At 40.6% G+C, this 8,392-nt stretch overlaps 1 non-coding gene across 1 annotated transcript; it reads left to right on the top strand.

The window, feature by feature from the left end:
* The first annotated feature begins 481 nt into the window (after positions 1–481).
* On the top strand, positions 482–587 carry LOC145573520 (small nucleolar RNA R71). Its single transcript, XR_014097520.1, has one exon. It is a non-coding gene; the product is annotated as a small nucleolar RNA R71 (small nucleolar RNA).
* The last annotated feature ends 7,805 nt before the right edge of the window (positions 588–8,392 follow it).

Below are 8,392 nucleotides of genomic sequence, written 5' to 3'. Positions count from 1 at the left end.
TTCCATATTATCATCATGTTCATGGGAAAGGGGTTGAACTTCACAAGCATATACACAATGGGAGGTATCATGATCATAGGTTTCACAATTAGAACAAAACATGCATCCTTGGGGCATTGTATTGTAAGAAGAGGAGGAGGAAGTATCCATACCATTGCTTCCCTTGGTTGAAGGGGAGGTATTACCGTGAGGATTGGACCTTTCTTTCATCAATTCATCCATTTGCTTGGTCATTTTGGAGATATGGGTAGAGAGGTTTTTGATTGCGTTGGCTTGCTCCAATGCATAAACACGCTTACTAGAAGTAGCATCCCTTTCTCCTTCAGACCAATCATCATAGTGCTTTACGGCCTCCTCTATACTACACTCCACTTCATCCTCTCCTTTGCTCATGATTGGACCGCCAGCCGCGACGTCTAGGCTTGTTCTTCCTTGAGGTGTGAGACCTCCATAGAAAGTGTGAATGAGTTGATACTTGGGTATCCCTTGGTGCGGGCATTGACGTTGAAGCTCTTTGTATCGTTCCCATGCCGCACTTAGAGACTCACCACTCTTTTGGCGAAAACCTTGAATCAAAGACCGAGCCTCGGCGGTCTTCCTATGGTTATAAACCTCCTCAGGAAAGCCGTAGTCACTTGGTCCCATGTTGTGAGAGAATTAGGGGGCACCTCCTTCTCTAGCCATTTTAGACCTCTCCCAATTAGTGAAAATGGAAACATCTTGAGGCGAATATATTTTTGAGTCACTCCATTGGCCTTTACTGTGTCACAATATTTCTCAAACTCTTTTAAGTGCTCATGAGGATTCTCAAACTTTCCACCTGAGAATTGTTTCCTCTCAATCAAAGAAATCAAATTAGGCTTGATCTAGAAATTGTTGGCTTGAGTAGTAGGAGTTAGGATCCCACTTTGTGCTCTAAAGGCTTCGAGAGCCCCAAGACGACTCAAAGGCGTATTCTCTCCCATTTTAGGACCTTCTTCATTCTCGAACTTATAGGTTGAGAAAGGGTTGATTCCCGGACTTAATGATGAGTTAGGGCTATCTAATTCTTCACTTGAGGGTGAAGAGGGTGGAGTATCTTCTAATTCTCTTACTTCTCTCGTCGGGGTGTGAGAATTTCTACTCCTAGCTCTTGCTTCTCTTCGAAGTAGGGACAAAGACCTCTCTAGTTCTAGATCGATGGGAATCAAAGATCTTGAGTGGGTTCGTCCTCTGTTCATACAACAAAGCTAAGAAGAACGTAAGCACTGACAAGTAACAAAAAGTAGCAAACACTAACAAATAAAAGATGAGATAGTCTCAAACAAGCAATGAAATAGCAATGGAAGCCGTTTCCCCGGCAACGACGCCAATTTGGTAAAGGAATAATTGCGTCGTTAGACAACTACACCTGAATCAAATACAATTTATAACACTCGACTTATCCTAATACAGGTATATGGCAAGAAGAGGGGTCGAACCACAGGGAGAAGCACATAAAACACCGCATTCATCACTAGACTTTAAGCTATCTCGGGACAAAGGATAGGAATGACTAAGAGATTAAACTAAAGATAAAACGAGTTAAAATCAATATAACTAAACACCAAGGAAGATGGGTAGATGTAGATGCCGTGTTCCGGGGTTAATCGGTTTCTCCTAACATAGCCTCTATGTTTCCACACTAGAACCATGTATTGCCAAATTGTCAAATTGCTTCTTGACTCTGACTCGACGTTCGGCCGGACCACTGAGCAGGTTCGACCACACCCTGGTTCGGCCACACCTTCAGGAGGTTCGGCCGAACCTCCGCTGAATCTTGCTTCCTTCAGCTTTTCTTGAGCTTAGCTTCCTCCTCTTGAAAACCCCGATGGTTCCTACAAAGCATAAGCATGGAAATCAAAGTAAAGAGTAGGAAAAATGGGCAAAATCTAGGAAAGAAGATGCCTAAAGGGAAAGGGAACTAAGTGTAAAGAAAAGGATGCAAACAAGCCGCAAATGTGGGAAAATGACCATCAAAATGAACCTTAATTGTGACATAATGCCACTCATCATATATGCCACATGGCCCGCCACGTCATATCTGTGAGGGCAAATGTTTTGGGTAAAATTACCCATACCAAGTGGCCCAATAAGATGGTGACACGTGTCACCTTATGAGATTTCCAAGATGGACTAATCACCGTACGACACGTGTTCCTCCAAGGATGTTGGGAAAAAGGCGGCCTTTACGGCCCAAAATTTGAGAAAGCCTCAATACGGCGCAACCCATCAGAATTAGGTTAGAGTAACCTAAGGACGGGCACATTTACTAATGACCCTATAAATAGGAAGATTACCCCATTTTGGGGGCACGTTCATTTATTGCTGCATACACACATCTCTAACATCAGAGAATTCACCTAAACTTGGAATCCGAGAAGATCTTACTTTTACCATTCCGCACTTTTACTTTGATACTAACTTGATCATCGAAGGCGGAGCTCCTAACAATCTGAGTCTCCGTGTTTTGCAGGTACAGATCGCGCGGGACCAATCTTGGTGACGTAACTCTCCCGAGGGACCAAAAAACACCCAAAACAGTAACCAATGTAATTTTTGTGAATTATACAAACGGGAATAATTAAACTGATGCAATTAAGAATGATAAGAATATCAATAAATCAAAGCCAAGGTTATAACCATGGTTGCAGAAAAGGCCTTCAAATGGAATATTGGATTTTCAGTAGGTTTAAACTTTGGTATGTTAGTAGTGGAGAACTTTTTCGAGAGCTTGTCCTTCATAGCTAAATAAGTGGAAGGTTTTTCACTTGTTCCACATAGGTAAAGTCCTCAGAAATCTTACTTACTTACTCTTTAATCTTGTCCACTACGGCGACAATGATCTTGGTTTCTTCCATGGTAACTTGGTGGTAAGGGTTCGCATCATTGCAGAAAGTGCCTCGATGGACTTGTGAATGCCCTCAACATCTTCTTTGTTGAGAATTGGAATGAATTGAAAGTAAACCGAAGATGGTGATGGAGATGAACTTCATGGAGACGATGGTGGTTTCCTTGCACGCCTCTTAGGTTTAAGAGGTTGTTGTGGTAGTGACTCGAATACCCCTTCTTCTTGGCCAAGTACTGTGAGATATAACAAATTCATTTAATAGTTTGTCTCACTGCTCAAAATAGGGAAGGAAGGGGGAAAGATAGACATTTGAAAGCAGGTGAGAAAAACTCAACTCTTTTTGTGACGGAAAAGGGAGACACATACATGAACCTAGTATACGATCATAAACGACATGACGCACGACTCGAGTCAAAAAATAAAGAAAGTGTGTTGACTATACTTGACTCGTGAGTGATTAAGTGATCTTATAAGAGTAATAAGACTCATGTTATGATTGCATGGCTAGACATGCAAACAATATCAAAACGACTGATGCGTAGACCAAAAATAGCAAGGAAGACCAAAATAGGGATTGATTAGACTAAACCTGATTATCGTGGCCCGGTAACAACTGTCATGACACGACAAACTATACTGTGGTGCGGCACAAGTTGCCGTCACACAACACTGATTGTCGTGATGCGACATTTCTGCCATGGCATGGTAATCAGTTATAGGTTCTTTTTGAGCTTTTTTCTAGTTTTTCGTCAATTTTAGAGTTTGCACTAATTACTAAGTGATTACGGCCCATTAGCATTAGTTAGTCCTGAAATAAACTACCATAGACAAAGAACAATCATTAAGGTTAGGATCAAAACAATAAAATATACACACATAGGGCACGCACACACAATGATGCAAAGAAGAGTTTGCAACCTAAGGTCAAATTCTAAGTTCCACTATGGTCATGTTTATTTGATGTCAAAAAGGGTACCATGGTTAAGAGTTTGGACGTGTTAGCAAGCCAGCTTCCCTTGAGGGTGTATGCCAACATGCGGCTCCGCGAGTGCGCGATTAAATCGAAATCGACTCCATGATTTAGGTGGATTTAATTAGTCAGATGAACCCTTATTGCCATGAACGTTTTCGGGATGATAGAGCTTAAATAATCCCCCGGGGCTAAAACAAATGTAGAATACATACGGTTTTTCAGAAAAATCAAAGGAACTTGATTGTGAGAAAAAAATAAAGCCACTAGAAAGATTTCAAGATTGTTGCGTACGGTAGGACTCACAGTGTCACGGTACAGGCTGCCGCATCACGGCATAAATTATCATGTCACGATACATGAAAGGAATGGTGTCCTTCAAACAAGTGTATTATTTCGATAGAGGGTTCGGAGCTATTATAAAGCTAATTATTCAGTAAGGTCAAGTGATCGGAATGCCTAGGTGGAGGTCGCTTCCGATCAGTAATATTAATGAATAAATAATATTACAGCTTAATTTTGACTGAACCCTTTGGGTCACACCCAAGCAACTAACGATCCGACACGACGAATTAATTTGGAAGGAATTAATGAGTCGTTAGAGTATTAAATATTTAGACGTCGGAAATCGAGCTAGGAGCGTCGAGACCGAGCGTCGCAAGTCGAGTTAAATTAATAAAAGGCGAGACGGTGAAATCAAACTAATTAATCGACAATTACCAAAATACCCCTAGCATCGGAATGACCTAAGAAAACCGAGTGCTAGCTGCAATTGGTGCTAGCATGTGCACCGCACCTAGGCAATGGTGCTAGGTGCACATGTCTAGCAAGCACCAGCCGCGCACAAGGTAGCAGTAGCCTGCATGTGCGTGCGTGGCTTGCTGCACATGTACGGGCTTGGTGCAAGGCCAGCCTTGCTGGCGCGCCAATGCTAGCATGGCACGCACATAGCAGCAGCAGTTGTGGCGCGCCATCATTCTAGTAGGGCATGCGCATAGCCGTAGCAGCTATGGCGCGCCAATGCTAGCAGCAGCTGTTATGGCATGCCAAGCAAGCTAGCAACGCACATAGCAACGTTGCTATGGAAGCGCAAGCTGGTTGGCACATGTGGCTTGCTTGGAACGGTTTTTGGGGAAGCTTGGGGAGGAAGGCATGGTCCCTTCCCCTTGTGGTCCTCACCTAACCTCTCCTTGTGTAATTGCCACTTGTTCATTAATTAGTTGTTGGCTATTTTCTTTTATTTTTGATTTAAAAATAAAAAGGAAAAATTGATTTTACCAACTCTCCCTCATTGATGGGAGAGTGGAATTCTCAATTGAGTTTCCCTATAAATATCCCTCTTTGGAGTTGGGAAAACTCGCTTGAGCAAGAACTCAATAAGGGATCTCGACTTGAGAGAAAACCTTTAAGTTCATTAATTACTCGCGTAGTGTTTTGGTCCGACTTGGTTAACCTCTAATTAAGAGACCAGTCGGGGTCGTGTTGTGGGTGGATATCGGAGGCCGTTGCGCTTATGAGGCTTAGCTTTCTCAAGCAAGAGCTCCGTTGGTCGAGCGAAGCACGCATTAAGGGTAATTTAGTCTTTGCTCTAGTATTGTTATTTATGTCTTTTGGTTATATTAATTGTGAGTTTTTCCTTAGGCTCGGGTTTTACTTCCGCGTTGAGTCGGACTCATCGAAACCTAACAGCGGTATCGGAGCCTTGCTCATTTATTTTATAACGAAAAAATTTCATGGTTTTTTTATTGCTTTATTTTTCTGGTTTTATGTTACTAATTAGATTAGTAGCTCGGTTTTATTAATTTTAATCCCATTTTATGAGATTTTTTGGCCCCGAACCCAGATTTTCGCCCAAAAATAATGAATTTTTGATGGAAACAGCGTTCTAAAAAGTTTTCAACCCTCTTAGGGCTGTGAAAAAGCCAAAATCCGACAAGAAATGCCTTTTTTCGAGGGTTTTTCGTTTTTGACGAAATATTTTAAGTCTTTTAACCTTGAATCTTAATGGCATATTTATGGTGATTATGTATTTGGTTCTTTCCTTAATGTTTCTGTATTGTTGGACCTCTTTAAGCATGGTTACTTTTTAGTAATTAGTGATTGAAAGATTTGTTTAATTTTCACATAATTGCAAATTCATTGCATTAAGTGTGAAAAATTTATTATTTGAGGCTTCTAAGTATTATTTGTTTAATCTTCAACTTTTCAAGTGTCAAATCTCATAATTAATTTATGTTGGTTAAATTAATGTTGAGAATAGCCCTATTCATTTTGTTGCATCAAGTAGAACAAAATATTATTAAAGAATAGTTCTTGGAAATAATTTTCATTTTGTGCACTTGAATGAATTTATTAAGTTAGACTTGTTATAATTTTTCATTTTTCTTACTTAATTAATTCTAAAATTAATTTAGAATTAATTAAATAAGTCACGCAAAAATTCGGAATTAATCCCGAGAGTATGGCACGCAAACCAAGGCTAGACCACCCTTGGCCAGCCCGGCTGGATAGTAGCCCACATGTGGCTGCCAAGGGATGGCTGCGCTTGGTGCGTGCCCCACTCAAGTGCGTGGCTAGTGAGCTGCAAAGCAGCATCATGCTACGGCTGTGCGGCTGCTTGCTTCTTGGTGCGTGAGTGTGCGCTGCTTGGTGCATCAGGGAGGACAGTGCGCGAGGGTTGTGCGGGCGTGGCTGCTAGGCAGCACAAGCCCATCACAATAGAAAGGCTAGTAAAAGCAGCTAGCAGCCTCGCACTCCCCTGCCGAGGCTTGGTGCCTAGCAAATCAAGCCTATTTTCTTGGTGCTAGGCACACAAAAGCGTTGGGCTATTTTTTCGTTTTTAACCGTTTCATTTATTTTAATTATGTTTATTAATTTTAATTAAAATTTTGGAGGCTAGGCCTCGGTTTTGTGTGGCACTTGCAAAATTTTATTTTGGCAAAATTTTGGGTTTACCGGCTTTATTAATTGGATTAATAAGATTGATGCGGAATTTAGTGGGAGCTACAATTTTAATTGCGCTTAATTAGGCGCATTAATTGGACTAAACTACTTTGACTAGTTATAATTAGGCGCGTTAATTGGATTAACCACCTAAGTTAGTTACTAGTTTACGCGTGTTTGTGCATTGTTACTTGTTTATCGTTGTAAAATGCATGGGCCATTCACAAATAGTGAATGGATGAATGTAATGTATATTCTCTCACAGGTTTTATAAAGTGGCAACTAGTGGGACTCGATTAGGATAGAAAATATGAACTGCATTCCGTCATGTATTTTTGTAAATCTAAATACGGTCTGCGAACCGTTGAGTATTTTTGTACCTTAATATTTAGATTAGTCCTAATCGTAGATACTAGCATTTGCTTTTTTTTTCATGTCTTGAAGACGGAGGTTCTTGAAAGACGAAGCCATGAAAATGCAAAAGAAGACCCTTGAAGAGTTGAAGACTCAAGGGGTCATGCTAGTTGCCAAATGCATCGTTTACTTATGTTTTTTATATATATTTATGATTATATAAATGAATAATATGTTAGATGTATGTTTAGGATTTCAAATGTTGCGATGATTAATTAAGTTTACTTAAATCAACCAACATAGAAACCCTAGGTCCCTTAAATATTAAGTAAAATTTTTCCATTCCAAAACAACGCTTACCGACCAATTAAGAGTAGTGATGCGCTACGCCAAAGCGAGGCATCACTATTACTCCTAGGATACGTAAGGCATACTGGGTATTGCATGTTGGTTTTGGTTATACTCAACGATATGAGTGATGGAGTCCTAACATGTCGTGGCAAAGTGGATAAATTGTTGAGAGAACATTAGATGCGACGATTAATCTAACCAAGAGTGGCTTGGAGCCATTAGCAAAGAGTTGCTTACCTTAGAATATTGAGTGTTAAGACAAGACAAAGCATGCTTAACTACTCATTGATTCTTTGTATCTTGGAATCGACTTATTCTCACCAAATGGGGATAATTTAATGTGTGAATAAGACGTTTAAATAAGTTTGATAAATATGCATGATTTCAATCTTATTTCAGTATTATGAATGGTTTTTCATTTCAAATTCTTTCAATTGTAGAATCATGTCTTCAACTAACAACGACAACAACCTAATGTGCCCGCAATTTTCCTTGAACTTGGTGAACTTTAAGGAGAGGGAAGAAGAACTCCGAAAGACCCTCCAAAATTGCTACATAAAGCACATTCTCAACATACCCATCCCGAGTTTTTACTCAAAAGGGGTCAGGAGTGATAAGGCTCACGAGGAATGGAGTTGGGATTGCAAAAGAGTCTCACGACTTATGGCAAACTCCATCCCGGAAAAATGGAAGGGGAAGTTCTCCAACTATTTTCCGGACATGCTCCTCAAAGCTCTAGAGGATATAATCAATTTGAGGGTCACCAAGAGCATCAAAGGCAACTATGATGGTCTGACTAGGTCACTCTCCAACATGAAGATCAAGCCGCCGCGAGAGGGGTGCCTTGCCAAAGAGAGGCAAGAGGTATGGGCACAAGTCTACAATGCTAGACTAAGACCCGTAAT

This window comes from Chenopodium album, chromosome 12 (genome assembly GCF_948465745.1).
Source record: "Chenopodium album chromosome 12, dcCheAlbu1.1, whole genome shotgun sequence".
Taxonomy (NCBI): Eukaryota; Viridiplantae; Streptophyta; class Magnoliopsida; order Caryophyllales; family Amaranthaceae; genus Chenopodium; species Chenopodium album.
Note: the sequence above shows the minus strand (reverse complement) of the source record. Positions and strands in the feature narration are given on the sequence as shown.